This window comes from Rhipicephalus sanguineus, chromosome 1 (genome assembly GCF_013339695.2).
Source record: "Rhipicephalus sanguineus isolate Rsan-2018 chromosome 1, BIME_Rsan_1.4, whole genome shotgun sequence".
Classification (NCBI taxonomy): Eukaryota; Metazoa; Arthropoda; class Arachnida; order Ixodida; family Ixodidae; genus Rhipicephalus; species Rhipicephalus sanguineus.
This window is the reverse complement of record NC_051176.1, coordinates 137,744,347-137,763,272: the sequence shown is the minus strand read 5'-3', so window position 1 is coordinate 137,763,272 and position 18,926 is coordinate 137,744,347. Positions and strand designations below refer to the sequence as shown.

The following is an 18,926-nucleotide window of genomic DNA, read 5'->3' as shown; positions in this document are numbered from 1 at the left end:
CAACAAGAACGGTAACCACAAAAGCACTAGACCTCCGCATAACAAATGCCTATGACAAACACAGGGAGGTGCAGCTTGTCTCCGAGAAGACTAGACGACAGGACGAACCCACCTCCGGAGACTAGGACACGAAGATTGCATGCGATAGTTGGATGCCACGGTAGACATACTGGACGAGTTCAGGCTTACGTTCAAGGTCGCTCTCATCCCTAGGCGCATGCATTCTGCCGATCACCAGGGCACGCGCAGAGCCAGGGTGGAGACCATAGCCAAGACTTACCGGAACAGAAAAAAACGCCGTCTATGTTGATGCTGCTACATATGTGAATGAATGGGAAAGACGCTGTGGTGACGATGACCAACGCCGAACTAAATAAAGAAGAAGGTCAGCGCATCGCTGAAGAATTGCACCGTGTCCGATGCCAAGGCCGCCGTCGCTCTAGCGGTCGCCGAATGCAACAGGTCCGGGTGTTCGCTAGTAATAATCATTTACTCTCAGGCATAGGTCGGCAAACTCACTCATGAGCCGACTCACTCAGATTCGCTCAGACTAAGATCGTGCCGTGAGTGCCCTAAGGGCAAAATATATTTCATGAGTGAGTCTGAGTGAGCTCCAAATTATTTTGCCGTCCTATGGTCTTATCTACTGATCTCCTGCATTACTATCAACCTCATGATGACTCACGCTTATACTCACGTGTACTCACATATACTTCAAAGCACTACCGTTCATATGCCTTCTCAATAATTACTGATGAAAGAGGCGTGAGTTACGAATGGGGGCGAGGGCAGTTTGACCTCCCTCTGGCGAAATCTTTCACGGGATGTTCTCGATAAAAATATCTCGTGTGAGCCATCTCTCTCGATAAAGATGTCTTTACTGGATTGTAACCATTGATAACTCTTATTTGAAAGTATGAGATCCAAACGCGGGAAGTAGAACACCAGTTATATGGGATATTGATATTAAAGAGCATTGACACTATGGTCGAAAAAAGTTAATTATACGATAATGTACTCATGAGTCGTCTCACTCAGACTCACTGAGACTCAGATCGAGCCGTGAGTCTGAGTCTGAGTGAGTACGAGCGAGTAATATTTTAGTGAGTTTGAGTCCGAGTGCGTCTGGTTGAGAAAATTTCGGTGAGTATGAGCACGGCCGCTACATAAAAAAAAAACAGGTGCGGCCTGCTGCGTGGCGCCGAAACGGCGTCCGGGGCCTAGTTCTCCTTGCGCCCGCTCTGGCGCCACCACACCGGTCCAGCTGTTCACGGAGAAGCGCTTCGACAGCCGCGTTTGTACGCGCGACGCTTACTCCAATCAGGCCGTAGATTACGCGTTTTATAGCTGCACATTACAGGTTGACTATTGAAGTCGTTATTAGAAATGCCGATTACCCCACATGTGTGAACAGTTTGCCCTAGGACTACCAATATTTGTAGAGTGGGCCTCAGTACTCTTCATGAAGGTTGCCCGCTTTACTCACCTGAAATTAAAAGTTCTCGTTATTACGAATTATGCTGACTATATTTACGTGTTTCTTCAAGACGAAGTAGTGAGTGATGCAGGCACTCAGGAGGGTGGCCGCCTTTTCTCCCGAAATTTGACTTTTCCGCTGTCTCTCTATAACAAGCGCGGCAGGTTAGTAAATGTGCATGACATGAAATCAGCAGCACATAAAGAAACGGCGGCAAAATAAGATACACAGAATTGACAAGCGCTTGTTCTGTGTACGTTTCTTCCTTTTGTCTCCCGTTTGTTTTTCTTGTGCAATATCTAATGTGGTTTGGCAGGCCTGATCTACAGGAAAGCTACGTTCTGTGCTCGGTTCTGAGGACGACTGTGGAACGCACGCTTCGATATCGTCTTTCACAGGGTGCGAGGAACTTTTGATCTTAGGGCTTTCTCCTGAGCTTTCACAATCACTTGCCCCAACTATTGCGTCATCAGCTGCATTCATTCGCCACCGTTTTCTGGGCTGCGCGTTCTTTTTTGCATGTAGTGCGGATAACCGGGAAACACAGTCGGGACCACAGTCGGAAGCAAAATCCTAATCTTCGTGTTCTTTTTATAGTTATCCTCAGTGAAATTTAACGAACATACCAGCGACCTGTCGCTTAGCTCCCACTTGCTTTTTCTGAGGGCCCTTGGCGAGAAATATTCTTCGGCCACGCTTCGCGACGCTGCAGATCGCTAGGGAATTCGTGGTACTTCATAGTAGCGTCTCTTCTCGCGTTTGAATTGCACAGCGGCCCACAACAGCTTCGCGGCATCTCACCGCTGGAAAAAACCGTCCGCCACAGACGCGCACACCAAATAAACGCACTCAGGAGCAAGAAACATGAGGAAAGCTACTCACACAGACGATCACACAAAAAAGCACACGAACAACGCATAAATTCCGAGCCGACCACATTGTAGCACCACGGCCGCTGCATAATGGTAGCACGAACTGGCCTCTGCTTTGCGGACCGCGCTAGTGGCGTCCTCACCAAAAACTGCGGCCGCAACTGTCAACTCGACCGGGACGCGCTTGCCCATTGACGGCGACGCGACGCAGCAGGCCGCACCTGCTTTTTTTTATGTAGCGGCCGTGGTATGAGTCCGATTGAGCCTTAAAAGCAAAATATATTTCATGAGTGAATCTAAGTGAGCTCCACATTTTTGCTGGCCTATGGCCGTAGTTGGATCCCTGCGCAGGCCATTTTTTCTCCATCCCGCTCCTTTTGTATATCACTCGTTCTTCCATTGGCCAACGGTTGTATGGGCAATATTTGTAGAAGAGTTGATAAACGAGGCGGAGGTCTCCACAAAATAAGGAGCCTGATCCAGTACACATTATATAGTACTCTCTATACTAAAGGTATCCACGTTTTGGCCTGCTAGCTCAGTTGGCTAGAGCGTCGTGCTAATAACGCGAAGGTCGTAGGTTCGATCCCTGCGCAGGCCATACTTTTCTTTTGCTTCATCGCACTCCTTTTGCATATCACTCGTTCTTCCATTGGCCAACGGATGTATGGGCAATATTTGTAGAAGAGTTGATAAACGCGACGGAGGTCTTTACCAAATAAGGAGCCAGACCCAGTACACATTATATACATAGGCGTGCGCATAGGGGGGGGCGCCCCCCCCTAATAACCTAAGAGGGGGGGGCGCAAAATCTGCCCCGTACATGACCCCCCTAGTCACCTAAGAGGGGGGGGGGGAGTGGCGCAAAATCTGCCTCGTACATTGACTTACAAGGGGGGGGGGGCGCTGAGATGAGCCTTCGCCCCCCCTAATGGTAATCCCTGCGCACGCCTATGATTATATGGTACTCTAAATACTAAAGGTGTCCTCGTTGTGGCCTGTTAGCTCAGATTCCTCTTCCGGTCACCGCAGTGTACGGGCATGGGTGGCATGAGCTCCGACGATATCGGAGCGGCATCAGCGGCCCAGCAGGGCCGCGGAACCAGGAACATGGACGAATCGTCACAGGGGTATCAGATTATTTTGCCCCGACTACCATCAGGTGATGCAACGCTGCATACTGTTTTTTAAATGCGAAGCATTTCTTAGCGAACTTCTGCGACTTTGAGCGTATCTATCTATCTATCTATCTATCTATCTATCTATCTATCTATCTATCTATCTATCTATCTATCTATCTATCTATCTATCTATCTATCTATCTATCTATCTATCTATCTATCTATCTATCTATCTATCTATCTATCTATCTATCTAGCCGCCTACGACTTTGTGCTCTCCTGGCCGTTTCGTTAATCGGATGTATACCAAAATTGGTGTGTCATAACATGGCCTCATTACGAACATAAATGACAGGTCATATCATGAAAATCATGACACGCATGTCATGAACAGCATGATTTACATTCCACGACCTTAGGCTCTTGTGGCCGTTCCGTTAATTTCATATACACCAAAATTGGTACGACGTGACAAGAATTCATGACGAACATAATGACTGGTCCTAACACGCAAATCATGCCGCGCATGTCATGTGCAGCATGATTTACATGACATGGTCTCTGGGCGCTCGCGGCCGTTTAAATGAAGGGATATATACGAAAACTGGTATGACGAGACATTTCTGTATGAAGAACATAACTGACTCGTGGTAACATGAAAATCATGACATGCATGTCATGTATGACATGATTTACACGCCACGCTCATGGCGCACTCGCGGTCGTTTCGCTAGATTGATATTCACCAAAATTGGCATTGTGCTATGTGACTGTATGAAGAACATGAATAACAGGTCGTAGCATGAAAACCATGACATGTATGTCATGATTTACATGCCACGCTCATGGTGCATTTGCGGCCGTTTCGCTTGCATGATATACACCAAAATTGGTATTGCGCGACACGACCGTATGACGAACGTAAGTGAGAGGTGGTAACATGAAAACCATGACGTGCAAGTCATGTACAACTTGATTTACATGCCACGCTCATGGTGCGCTAGCAGCCGTTTCAGTAGATTGATATACACCAATATTGGTATTGCGCGAAGTGACTGTATGAAGAACATGAATAACAGTTGTTAAGATGAAAACCATGACATGCATGTCATGTATGTCATGATTTACATGCCACGCTCATGATGCATTCGTGGCCGCTTCGCTAGCTTGATGTACACCAAAATTGGTATTGCGCGCAGCGACTGTATGACGAACGTAAATGAGACGTGGTAACATGAAAATCATGACATGCATGACATGTACGACATGATTTACATGTCATGCTCATGGCGCACTCGTGGCCGTTTCGCTTGCTTGATATCCACCAAAATTGGTGTTGTGCTATGTGACTGTATGAAGAACATGAATAACAGGTGCTGGCATGAAAACCATGACATATATGACATGTATGTCATGATTTACATGCCTCGCTCATGGTGCACTTGCGGCCGTTTCGCTGGCATAATATGCACCAAAATTGGTAATGCGCGACACGACCGTATGACGAACGTAAGTGAGAGGTGGTAACATGAAAATCATGACATGCAAGTCATGTACAACCTGATTTACATGCCATGCTCATGGTGCGCTAGCGGCCGTTTCAGTAGATTGATATACACCAAAATTGGTATTGCGCTAAGTGACTGTATGAAGAACATGAATAACAGTTGGTAAGATGAAAACCATGACATGCATGTCATGTATGTCATGATTTACATGCCACGCGCATGATGCATTCGCGGCCGCTTCGCTAGCTTGATGTACACCAAAATTGGTATTACGCGACGCGACTGTATGACGAACATGAATAACAGGTGGTAACATGAAAACCGTGTCATGATGCCATGTATGTCATGATTTACATGCCGCGCTCATGGTGCATTCGCGGCCATTTCGCTAGCTTGATATACACCAAAATTGGTATTGCGCGAAGCGACTGTATGACGAACGTAAATGAAAGGGGTTAACATGAAAATCATGACATGCATGTCATGTATGGCATGATTTACATGCTATACTCGTGGTGCACTCGCGGCCATTTCGCTCGCTTGATATACACCAAAATTGATGTTGCGCGATGTGACTGTATGACGAACATAAATGAGAGGTCTTAACATGCGAATCATGTTATGCATGTCATGTACGGTATGATTTACATGCCACTGTCATGGTGTGCTTCCGGCCGTTTTGTTAACTGGATATATACCGAAATTGGTATGGCACGACTCGAGTGCGTGATGAACATAACCGACAGGTCATGCATTTATATACCAGAATATGCGTTTCATTGGCATGGTGTATACTAGATTGTGCATGCATGCGTGCATGGTAAACATGCGATATATGGTGGACTAGATGCCATGGCATGAATGATTTCATTTGGCTCAAAGACAAAAAGGCGATGTATGCAGCTCTTTGCTGGCTGCTTCGCATTACATCGATTCCCACAGTGCGTGGGATCTGCCGACTTTTTTTTTGCACGCCGATATCAGGGCGCGGCCATACCGCGTCGAGGATTTCAGGGACGCACTTATTCGTTTTGCTTTGCTTCCCGAGGTGGCTGCCTTGGGGGCGTAGCAATTGAATCATGTTTGGGCCATCGCATTCAAGAACGCTGAGGGCAAGAAGAAAATGCTTGCTGCTGGTGACATAGCGGTGAAGAACCAGTGCTGTATCGCTATAGACCCAAGCCACCAGGATACGAGACTGAAGATTCATTGGCTACTGTATAACTAGGGCCTTGTGTTTTCGGTTTTATCCAAAAAATCCGATAAACATTCGCCGGTAAAATTCTTGACAATTCGGATTTATCCGATTATCTCCGATTTCAAGGGCCAGTATGACCTGGATCAACACTAGCTCGCATAACTTTTTATTATACTGGTTCCGTTCTTTATCGAAAGGGCAAGCTCTAAGTGCTCATTGATACATCTTCTGGTTTGACCGATTTAAAGTTTACCGCGCGTAGCTGTATTAGGCGACGACTCAGCTTCCTGTATGCAGAAGCTTCACAAGGACTTGCAACTCTCCAACCCCGAATTCAAGGCGCTTCACTTCCAAGATCCGTGCCACCTACTCAACAAAGCTCTGGAGGATGGAATCAGGACGAGCTCGTTTAACGTAGTTCACGATTTTGTTGTGCACTTTCTTGCCCTATTGAAGTCGTCGCGGGAGTTACACCGTAAGTTTGGTCTTGTGTGCTTGGCAATGGGCATGTCCTTGAAGTCGCTGAAGATCGTATGTCCATCGAGGTGGTTCTCTTTTTATGAAGCTCTAGAAGATATTTTGGACTACTGGCGCGTCATTTTGTCTTACTTGAGAAGCGACAAAGCCAAGGGAACGAAGGGTGAGAAGCTCAAGAGTCTTATTTCATCGCCTGAAGATGTACACGACTTGCTCGTTAAGATGAGGTTTCTGAAGACCAATTTGTGTGTCGTGATCTCAATCATTAAGGAACTTGAGACAGAGAGTACCCTGGCACACCAAGTTTATCCCATACTGGGAGTTCGTTTGCACGCACTCATCAGTCAATGGCGTGATCCAACCGAGGTCTTCGCATCAGATGTCACAAGTCTGTTCGACCTCCTTGACGAAAATGACCGCTTAACGACTGTCGCAGACTTTCATGGATACTACGCTGCTGCTGTCGCCGAAAAGTGGAGACAGACATCTGAGAGGAACCTGTGTGATCGGCTCCAGTACAGCAAAAAATTGTTTTGGTACTGTGTACAAATTGTGAATCCAAACGTGAAGCATGAGCTGCCCTGCGAGTTCAAAACCAATGCGCCTACTTTTCAATTAATGCTTCTTGAAAGTGACGACATGAGCCAGCTCCTGAGTGTTTTTGCGAACTATCAATGCTATGAAATATGTAACATTGTTGAACCCCTGTCGTTTTGCAGACTTCACAATGTCCAGTGGCCAGTGTTTCCTCGCTGCGCGCTGCGTCTTCTGGCGATTCCTGTTTCTAGCGCTAACGTTGAAAGGGCATTCTCAAAGCTGAGAGTCGTCAATCGAAAGGAGCGCGCTTCGATCATTGACAGAAACGTCGCAAAGTATGCTTGCGTGTTTTACAATAAGCTTTCAGCTAAGGTTGTTATGCGCACAAATAAAGGTGTTTTGTGTTCAAATATTTCGCTTGTGCATATATTTTTTTTGTGCATTGAAACTTTCTAGAAAAAATAAAATCTGCTTCGTGTGTTTTAATGTTTTAGTATTCAGACATGAATTGATTTAAATTTTGGGGTTCTGAGAATAATGCAAAACTCCGAATTTCGGAGAGTTGGGGATTTACGAGAAATAAACTCTGATAAACGCCGAATTTCCGCCAGAATTATAAACTCTGATAAACACCCGCCGATTTTCAAGAAATATAAACACCGAAAACACGGAGCCCTATGTATAACGTTCCTGACGACGACGTGCGAGAAGCGTTGGCATCTTATGGAAAGGTGAATGAAATAGTACGAGAACGCTGGCGCGTGTATGGCTGCACGGACAAAGGTTGTTCGACGCGTGCGGTGAGCCTCAAACTCAAAGCGGGCCTCACGGTGGACGACCTCCCACATCAGTTACGGATTGCAGGAGACCTCACGCTCGTTGTCGTAGCGGCAAGAGCACCGCTATGCCTGCGTTACCACGGCACAGGCCACATTAGGAGGGAGTGCCGGGCCCTGCGTTGCGCAGTGTGTCGGCGTTTTGGGCATGACGAGAGCGGCTGTTCGAGGACATACGCAAGTGTAGCCGGGCCCGTGGGGAGCGAAGAACTATCTGAGCACCACATGGATGAAGTCGAGGCAGAAGAGCTCGAGGAAAAACTGTAATGACGCAAAGAAGACGGGGACGAAGCGAAGACACGAACAGACAGACACGGGCGCCAACTTCCAACTGTTTATTATCAGAAACCGCGCCGATTTATATACGCTGCCGAACAAGGTAATCCCATAACAGAAATTGAGACATCGCAGAACTAACAATTCATCATGTGTCATAAATACAAAGACAAGGCATGCGCCGGAACTGCACTAACGCGATCGAACTATGAAAACATGCCAGCACCTATGAACACGTGCCAACCCTAGTGAGAGGCAAAATGAATATCGCACATTCTAAACTCTACATGTCTAAATGCTATCTTTCAAAAAGATAGCTTCTTTCTCGCTTAGATCGAGAGATGGGGCACTAACGCACTGGCTACCTGCTCTCTTTATTAGAAACGCTTCAATTGTCTCCCTTTCAGTGCGGCTGTTTGCTCTCCTAAGAAACGTGGTTTGGCTGAAGTGTGGCGCACAACCACAGCGCTTGCAGTGGTCTGCCAAGTGCCCGCCCATGTTGCTGCTAACCGCCAAGCGGTGCTCCCTTGCACGATCGTTGAAACACCGGCCTGTTTGGCCGATGTACACCCTATACCGCAGCTTAGGGGGATATTATATACCACATTGCTGACACACTCGGTGTACCGCGTGGCGTGCTTCTTGGAGCAAGCAGCTGGCTGCTTATCCGCCATCAAAGGGCAAATCCTGGCCAGTTTGCATGGAGCGGAAAATACAATGCGCACACTATATCTGGCTGCGATCTTCTTTATATTGTGCGAGAGCCGGTGAACGTAAGGAATTACGTGCGTACTCATTTTTTCTTTTGGCTCCTGCACTTTTCTTCCAAGTTTCAACTTCTGCAAGAGGCCTTCGCACACACCCGTGATAACGGAGGGAGGAAATCGAGCGCCTTTCAGCCTGTTAATCTGATTACTAAATCCCGTAACAAGACGGTGCTCACATGACTTAATCAAAGCTGAATTGAGGCATGTGATAGCTATGCCTCTCTTGATTAGCTTAGAATGTGCGCTGTCATACGGCAAAAGGCTCTTCTTAGTCCTAGGGTTATACATCCAGCACAGGTGGTCCTTCGTGAAACTAAGTTTAACATCCAGAAATTGAATGGAATTGTCTTGAGGCAATTCCGAAGTGATTTCTAGTCCGCCAGATTCCTTTAAAAAGATGTTAGTTAATTCAGCAACAGCTACGTCAAGGCTAGTGTCGGGTAAACTTAAAAACACAAGATAGTCGTCAACATATCTGTAAATCTTAACAACACTGATGTTGTCGGTTTTGGCATGAATGCGTTTGTCAATGGATGAAAGAAAGATGTCGCACAAAACCGGGGCCACAGATGAGCCGATGCAGATGCCGTTTTTCTGAACATAATATGAACCGTTAAAACACACGATGGTGGAATGCAAATAAAATCGTAAAAACTCTAAAAATTGATCCGTACTCATCCCAGCATAGTTCTGGAAGTCTACTTCACTCGAAGCCTCGATGGACTCGCGAACTGCATCAAACAGACCACTCTGCGGTACGGAATAAAATAGGTCCTGCACATCAAAAGAAAAAGCAGTCCTGGCGGTTGCCAACTTGCCTTGCGCTAGATCTTGTACTAGGTCTGTCGAACTGCGCACCAAGAACGGGTCCTGTACGTCCAGCTTGCCGAGGCATCGTTGCAGATAGCTGCTGACCTCGTCTTGCCACGTGCCCTTCTCGGAGACGATCACTCTGAGCGGACACTCTGTCTTGTGAGTCTTGCCGGTGAAAAAGACATCAAGGCTATCTTTTACAGACTTGCTTACTTCTTTTTGAAGGTGCTTCAAATTTCTTTCCTTTAGCAAGCGTAGAGCCAAAGATTTTTGCTTTTTAGGCAAGACGTTTGACGGCTTGAAATTCTTCTGAATCGCCTCTTGTGCTTTCGCATCGAACAATCCCTTTGGCATCAGGACAAACCCACCCTCCTTATCAGCTTCGACAACGGCAAGTCCTTCCTCTTTTAAACACTTCACAATTTTCTTAATCGGGGGTTTCTTTCCTGGCTTGTCACTCACCGTGCGTAGTAGGCAGTCGACTCCGTCAGCAATGGCCCGTTCCCGATCTGGCTCGGACGCGCGACTCGCAACATCCCGTACCATGGCCACAAGTTGCGACCGCGTCGCGGAAGGCTGGTAGCTGTATTTCGGTCCATTTTCTAACACATGTTGAACGCCGTGAGGAACTGAAGCACCTCCAAGTACGGTTACAGAAGACGTGCCTGCAACTGCCCACTCTCGCCGTGGAAGTCCGAGTCGGGTTCGCTGCCAAAGGAATTCTGTGCTTTGCACCGCCAACTTTTAGAAATCCGTGAGGCTTCCTCCGTTACCGTAGCGCTCAACAAGTATCTTCAGCCATTCCTGGAAGACGGGGACGCAAGAAGACGTCCCCGTCTTCTTTGCGTCATTACAGTTTTTCCTCAAGTTATGAACCAAATAGCTCTGCAACAAGCCCTGTTGGCAGAAGAGCTCATTGGAGGACGTCGGGAGGAACCAACACCCAGGTTAACGCCCCTTTCTTCACGCCCTTGAGTGCTGCTTCAACTGGTAATAAAGACAAAGGACCTGCGAATGAAGCCCAACCTACGAGGAACACTCAAGGCGCAACGACGCCTGAAGCGAAGGAAGATATGCCAGAAAACATGGACACGTCTAGCACTAACAAGAGGACAAGGGAGGAGGCGGAAGGGAAGAAGGAGTATGTAATGAAAGCGTCGGAGGAACCACCGGCTAAGGCGATTAATGTGCGCTGAAGACCGGCACCTAACGTCCTAAGTGAACGTCGTATAGCCGAGACCCAGCCGCCGACCCAGCTCCAACAGCAGTAAGAACAGGCTCAGCAACAGCAGACAGTTCAGCAAGTACAGACACAGCAACAGCAACCACTGCCGAAGCAGCAGACTCTTCAGCAGCGACAGACAAGTCATCATCAGCAGCAGCAGCTACAACAGCAGCAGATGCCTTCAACGGGGCGCCCTCATATCAAGAGCCCCCGTAAGGCGGAGGGTTTGGACCAATAGATACAAGATATGGACCCGACACCGACGTCAACAAATGGAGCACATTAATGACGCGTGCCTCAAGTGCTGCGGGAACGATACGCGGCGGTTTACTTTGACGACCAAAAGAATAGGGGTCTGTGAGGCTACATGGAACCGTGGACCCGACGCTGATGAGAGTACCAGAGGTGGGGAGCATGCGGCCGGGATGGCCAGTTATGACCTAATGGCTATGAACGTCGAGACAGAATTAAGAGTTGCTACTCTCAATATTAGGGGCCTTGCTGCTGACTACGGCAGCATCAGTTAAGTCGATTGATGCTTGAGCATGATCTCGATGTTGTTGCCATTCAGGAAACGAAAGCAGAAAGCCAAGATCAGACCGACCGCATGGTCACTCCATTTAGAGCGCGGTACAACGTATGTGTGTCTCATGCTGTTGGAATGTCTGCGGGTTGTGCACTACTACTTAGAAATTCTCTTGTTATAGTAGAAGAGACTGTAAGTGTGTCTAGTACTGGGAGATTTATAGTATGTGATTTTACATATAATAAGAAAACTCCAGGCCTGCGCTGAAACCGCAGCACAGTCACAGCGACAGCTGGAAGAGCGGCGTTTCTAGAGCCTGTTGTAAGCTCTCTTGGGGCTACTAATACAAGTACCTACTACGCCATAAATACAAGCAAGGCACCCACTACGCCATAAATCACAATTTTTGTGAACTTGGGAAGCACCTACTAAGCCATTATTCGTCATTCTGCGGAGAAGCGAGGCGCCAGCTACACGTCTGTAAGGCATTATGTGCACTTTGTTTACGCAACGACTGATGACGATGAAGAATTATGGCTCAGCCCTTTGTAATGGGTTGGAATCTTTAAACGGCCCACCAGTTAGCAATTTGCATTGGGTGACGCCCGGTCGCTATTTCCCTCTCCCGCCGTGCTGTATAACATACGTTGACGTGGGATAGAGAGAGAGGGGGGGGGCGAAGAACTTTATTGAGACCCCGAGGAAATGGATCATGCGCTTATGGGCTTCCTTGGCAACCAATACAAGTGCACTTGCGAGGAACCCACAACGCTATAAATTACTGTAATTTATGAGAAGTAGGGAAGCAGACACTATGCCATTTTTCGTCATTCTACGGAGAGCCGTGGTACCTGCTAAACGCATGTAAGGCATTATGCGCTTTGTTGATACTGTGCCTTATGACGATGAGGCATTATGGCCGAGCTCTTTGTAATGGGTTGGAAGCATTCAACAACCTACTCGTTGCGCAATTCGCATTGTGTGACGCCTGGTTACAGAATTCGCGTTGTGCGACGCTTCGTGCTTATTTTACTCGTCTACCACGCTACATTGCATATGTTAATGTGGTTCCTTCCCGACATGAAGCCTGTATAGGACCTTTTTGCGAAGCAGTTTCAAGCACCGGCATGGCTTAGAGGTTGAATACTGGGCTCCCACGCAGAGGGCCCATTCTCGAACATCGTTCCAGCGTGGAATTTTTTTCTTATTTCGTTTTTTTTCTTATTTCGAGCGATAGTGGTTACGGACACCGGCGGCGGACAACTACGGCGCCAAAAACGGCCGCTGAAATGATCTCATAACAGCTTTCGCTGTAAAAGTACAGCAAAACTGCTAGCCGGCCTAGGTGGAGCGAATTGATTGTGGTACTTGCGCGAAAACAAACCGGGACGAAGAAAGTGTACACACGGACAAGCGCAAAATTGCGCTTGTCCGTGTGCACACCTTTCTTCGTCCCCGTTTGTTTTCGCGCAAGTACCACAATGAAAAATACAGAGGGGCGATGATAAGAGCGCGTGCAGAAAAACTATTTCTTGGCGAAACGCCTACAAAACGTGCTCTAGGGGACGAAAAGAGGCATACGCCAAGTGCAACGAAATTAAAGCGATAACAACTAGTAGCGGAATTGCACGAGAAGGTGAAGCTATTGAGCGGGCATTTGTTGAATACTTTCATGGCTTGCTTGGTCAAGAAGTGAAAGCTGATAAAGGGTTTGAGACTGAGTTTCTGCATTTGATACCAAAACTTTCCGATAGCGAAAGAGAGCAATTGGAAATACCGATCAATATTTACGAGATAGAAAAAGCTATCGACGAGTTGTCTGTGGACAAAGCACCTGTACCCGATGGATTGAGAGCAGCAATGTATAATACATTTAGAAGCGTAATATCAGTAGCCTTACATCGTGTTTGCACAGAGGCTTTAAGATTAAAGGATCGTCCGTCTTCATTTCGAAAGACGCACGTAATACTAATACCGAAGACCGAAGACCCTATAAAATCATTGTCCGTGAAGTCGTATCGACCGATCAGCTTAGCCAATGTAGATTATAGAGTGTTCATGAAGGTTCTCGCCAGTAGGTTGCAGATGGTGATAAAATCATTAGTTTGACCACATCAAACTTGTTGAATAAAAGGACGCACAATAAACACCAATGTTCATGTCGCAAGGAGTGTGTTGGAGAGTTTTGATGTGTTCGAGAGCAGAGTGGCAATGATGCAATTAGATATGGAAAAAGCCTTCGATCGTGTAAACCATGACATTTTATTTTTGGTACTAGAATATGTTAATGAAGGGTCTGTAATATTGGAAAGGGTAACAATGGCTTATAGAAAGTGCTTTACGCGTATTGTTGTTCATGGGCATGTTACTGAAAGCTTTCAAGTCAGAAATGGTGTGCGGCAGGGTGATCCTATCTCAGCTTTATTATTTGCAATATACCCGGAACCTTTATGTATGAAGATTACTGGGAACGATAGAATAAGGGGGTATCAGCTAATGGAAAGTGAAGTCAAAATGTTAACGTATGCAGATGACATTGCTGTGTTTTGTCGGGATAAACAAAGTGTCAGCGAAGTGATACGTGATGTGGCCTCGTTTTGCAAGTTGACAGGTAGTGCAGTAAACTGGGATAAATGCCTAGGCTTGTGGCACGGTTCTTGGAAGACCACCCCGCAAAACTATGCGAATATGAGATGGTCAGTTGTACCAACTAAGTACCGTGGTGTCTCCCTGCAGCATTACAGAGACACAAATGATTGTTGGAAGGAGATATGTGAAAGTACACGTGAAAAGACTCAAAGCTGGCATGGTAGGGAACTTTCTATGTTTTCTAGAGCGACTGCATGTAATTGGTTCATTATTTGTAAAGCATGGTATGTCCTGCAGATCCTCTTCATGACAAGAGCAAATGTGCAAAAATTGCATATAGTTTTAGCAGCTTTTGTTTGGGGGTCGGTATGGGATCGTACTAGCCGGACAAACTTATTTCATTCTTAAAAAATGGTGGTCTAGGATTGGCTAATCTGTTTCTAAAGCAAATAGTGTCAAGATTTATTTTTTTACGTTACCAATGTAACCCTTTTATGTGAACGTTTATGCAAATTGTACTGTGTAATAGGATTCCTGATTATGTGGTATCAGATGTGTCTGTAAAATGTAACCTGCGTGGATATTTAAGAGAAGTAGTGATGGCATACGGAATATTGAAGGTGCTGTTTTCAACGGACTACTTATCAGATGTAACGAGAAAGCGTCTCTACGGAGATTTACGTGACGTTATGTTACCTCAGCCTATCTACAGAACGATATGTCGTGTTGGCCATGAGCGTGACGTATTAAGAGGGTAAAAATGATGACCGTACGTGCAAGCGCAAAGACATTCTTCTTCCTGCTGCACAGCGAAACATTGCCGGTAAAACCGTGGCTACAAGGGAAGGGTTTCTTCGTCCCGTGGTCGATAGATTGCCTTACTTGCAAAAAACCCGAGACTATCAACCACATTTTTCTTGACTGTTGGGACGCTGTGTTTCTGTGGGACATTTTGCAGCGCACTTTGAAAAAGGACTTGCCAATCACACCATACGGTATCAGGTTTTTGGCTAGGGAAAGACAAGATGGTGTGCCCTATGACATGTTTATGTTGCTTGTGCTTCACAGCGTGTGGCGAACAAGAATGGCTGTGCGCCGTGTAGACAAAGATGCCCGATCTACGCATGAAGATTTCACAGAAAGCATTGTATACATGAGAGATGTGTACAATTCTAGGGACGAACAACCCGAATAGGTGTCGTTATTAAATGAGTTGGCTGCGATGAAACGTTTTTAAATAAAACCAGTCGCAGCCAGGCGGTGTTTTTAAGACTGGTTACGAAGTGTTTGTAAATTTCTGTTGTGTGCAAAGGTGGCAATAAAGAACAAAAAAGCCTGTTAGCTCAGTCGGTTAGAGCGTCGTGCTAATAACGCGAAGGTCGTAGGTTCGATTCCTGCGCAGGACATATTTTTTTTTTTGTTTCATCGCACTCCTTTTGCATATCACTTGTTCTTCCATTGGCCAACGGCTGTATGAGCAATATTTACAGAAAAGCTGATAACGCGACGGAGGTCTTTACCAAATAAGGAGCCAGATCCAGTACGCATTATACAGTACTCTCTATACGAAAGGTGTCTCCGTTCTGGCCTGCTGGCTCAGTCGGTTAGAGCGTCGTGCTAATAACGCGAAGGTGGTAGGTTCGATCCCTGCGCAGGCCATATTTCTTTTGTTTAATCGCACGCCTTTTGCGTACCACTTGTTCTTGCATTGGCCAACAGCTGTATGGGCAATATTTATAGAAGAGTTGATAAACGCGACGGAGGTCTTTACGAAATAAGGAGCCAGATGCAGTACGCATTATGTAGTACTCTCTATACGAAAGGTGTCTCCGTTCTGGCCTGCTAGCTCAGTTGGAGGGGGGACACAATTTTTCCATGTTTGCAAGAGCAGCTGTTTGTAACGTCTTTCTGATCGCTAAAGTGTATTATGTGCTACACGTTTTAAGCATGGCTAGAGTATCAGTTCAAAAGCTGCACAGGGTTTTTGCAGTGTTTACATCTTGGGAGCGCACGAGCCGTTCCAATCTTTTTCTTCGGGTTAAAAACGGTGGTCTCGCGTTATCTCATTTGTTTTTCAAGCAGATTGTAACAAGATTTTTTTTCTTACAGAACCAGAGTGACCCTTTTCTTCGCTCGGTAATCCAAGTGCGATTACGAGATTCATTGCAAGACTTCGTAATTTCAACGTATTCCTTGGGAACACCGAAATTGTCTGCCTTCTTACGTGAAGTTGTAGCTTCAACGGAGATTCTTAAGGCAAGATTTTCCTTACAGTTCTTAGCGGTTGTTACACGTGAACGTTTGTATAAAGATTTACTAGATGTTTTTTTGCCGGTTCCATTGTATCGGGGATTATACCACTTGGGTCCTGAACGTGATGTGCTCAAGCGGGTAAAACGAATGCCAGTGAAACCGTCAATGACGTCTTTCTTTTTTCAACTGCACACGGGTACCCTCCCTACAAAGCCATGGTTGTAGAGCAGAGGCCTCTTTGTTCCATGGTCGGTTGACTGTCTTATTTGCAGAAAACCGGAAAACACCGATCACATTTTTCTGGACTGTCATGACTCGATTTTCCTTTGGGATGTGCTTCAGCGGACTTTGAAAAAATGTCTTGCCTTTAAGCCCCTTCGGAATTCGCTACTTGCCATGCGCGGTGGGTGATGAAGCGCCATGCGATATGTTTATGCTTATGTGTATGCATAGCGTCTGCCGTACGAGAATGGACGTGAGGCGTGCGCATTTGAAAGTGTTTCTGGCAAATCATTACTTTTTGGAAGAGGTAATCTATATGCGAGATGTGTTTAAGGCACTAAGTGATCCCCCAGAGTTGATAACAGTTCTAGATGAACTTGTTAAAGCTAAGTACTTTTTAATATAAACGATCTAGCCGAATGCTATAGTGATCTGACCTTTTGTATTGTTGCACGTTTCATTTTCATGTACTGCTTGAGTGAAGGCAATGAAGAAGAAAAAAGGCCTGCTAGATCAGTCGGTTAGAGTGTCGTGCTAATAACGCGAAGGTCGTAGGTTCGATCCCTGCGCATGCCATGTTTTCTTTTATTGTTTCATCGCACTCCTTTTGCATATCACTTGTTCTTCCATTGGCCAAGGGCTGTATGGGCAATATTTGTAGAAGAGTTTATAAATGCGACGGAGGTCTTTACGAAATACGGAGCCTGATCCAGTACACATTATATAGTACTCTCTATACGAAAGGTGTCTCCGTTCTGGCCTGCTAGCTGGATTCAACTTCCGGCCACCGTAGCGTGCGGTTGTGTGATTCATGGGCTCCCAACGAGCAGGTACAGGGGCCCCCCAAAGCCGCGGAAACAGGTAAACGGATATGCCTTGCCAGGACTGCCAAATCGTTTTGCCGACCCTGCCCACAGGTACGACCACCACGAACAATTTGTTTCTACACAGAGACCTAAAAGCCAGGCCTTATAGGGTGGAGCACTTCAGAGATGCGCTGGCGCATATTTCGCTACTATCAGAAGTGGTCGCGCTATGTGCTTATCAAATGAATCATATGTGGGCGGTGACTTTTTGTGACGACGAAGCGAAGAAGAAAATGTTGGCAGCAGGAAATTTCACTATGAAAGACCGACGCTGCGTTGTTGTTGACCCCTGCAACCAGGCAATACGACTCAAGCTGTACTGGTTGTTGCACGGCGTCCCCGATGAAGACGTGCGAACAGCATTGTCTCCGTTTGGGAAAGTCGTTGAGGTCGCCAGAGATAAGTGGCGCGTACAAGGCTGCAACAAGAAGAGTTCCACAACGCGGTCGGTAACCCTCCAGCTCAAAGCAGGCATGAGTATTGAAGACTTACCGCACCAACTTCTAGTGGCTGAGGACTTAGCTCTCGTCCATGTACCTGGCAGAGCACCGCTCTGTCTCCGGTGTCACGGCACCTGCTACATAAGACGAGACTGTCGTGTACCGCGCTGTGGCCATTGTCGCCGGTCACGATGAATCCACGTGCGTGCGATCCTATGCCTCGGTGACTGGACCGCCCCAAAACCAAGACACTTCGGAACACATTATGAACCTAAATGACGCCAAGGAAACTGCACGAGATCCCGTACCAGAAGACGGCGACAACACCAAGCCACCGGAAACGCAAGAGCAAGGACATCGTGAATAATAAGGAACCCGACCCGATGAAACTCAAGACAGACAAAAAGGCCGATAGTGTAGGTGACCTCAATGTAGCCCCGCCTTCAACAACGACCTGCGACGCCAAGGAAGCCGTCGACGTTGAAATGGCAACAGCTGCGAGCACATCGGTGAAACGGTCACGCGACACAGGCCAAGACGACGTTGGAAACATCAAAGAAATGGGTATCGACGAGCCTCCAGCGAAAGCGTTTCCTCTTCGGCGAGGAAGCCGCAGATTCAAGCCGACAATACCGCCTGACCGGAAACCACCGCCATCAAATCGCTTGCCTTAGCAGGGGAACTGTTCTTGCGATACAAACTCAAACACCCCGATCACTGATCGGGCACCTTTTCGTAACAAGATAGCTCCAAACACAAGAGAAACCATGTATTACAGTTCAGCAAAACCCACGCCTCGTTTAGGTGCACTGCAATACTGACCCACAATGTGAGTAGTATGTATACCATTACCAATTTACTATGGCTAACAAACCTAATACTCCTTTGCGTATAGCAACAATAAATGTCCGCGGTCTGTCAAC

The 18,926-nt window shown here is 46.7% G+C and overlaps 4 non-coding genes across 4 annotated transcripts; all 4 read left to right on the top strand.

Annotated features, from left to right (window-relative positions):
• The first annotated feature begins 2,876 nt into the window (after nucleotides 1–2,876).
• Nucleotides 2,877–2,950, top strand: Trnai-aau (transfer RNA isoleucine (anticodon AAU)). Its single transcript has one exon. It is a non-coding gene; the product is annotated as a tRNA-Ile (tRNA).
• Nucleotides 2,951–15,554: 12,604 nt separating this feature from the next.
• Trnai-aau (transfer RNA isoleucine (anticodon AAU)) lies at nucleotides 15,555–15,628 on the top strand. Its single transcript has one exon. It is a non-coding gene; the product is annotated as a tRNA-Ile (tRNA).
• A 179-nt stretch (nucleotides 15,629–15,807) lies between these two features.
• Trnai-aau (transfer RNA isoleucine (anticodon AAU)) lies at nucleotides 15,808–15,881 on the top strand. Its single transcript has one exon. It is a non-coding gene; the product is annotated as a tRNA-Ile (tRNA).
• A 1,318-nt stretch (nucleotides 15,882–17,199) lies between these two features.
• Nucleotides 17,200–17,273, top strand: Trnai-aau (transfer RNA isoleucine (anticodon AAU)). Its single transcript has one exon. It is a non-coding gene; the product is annotated as a tRNA-Ile (tRNA).
• The last annotated feature ends 1,653 nt before the right edge of the window (nucleotides 17,274–18,926 follow it).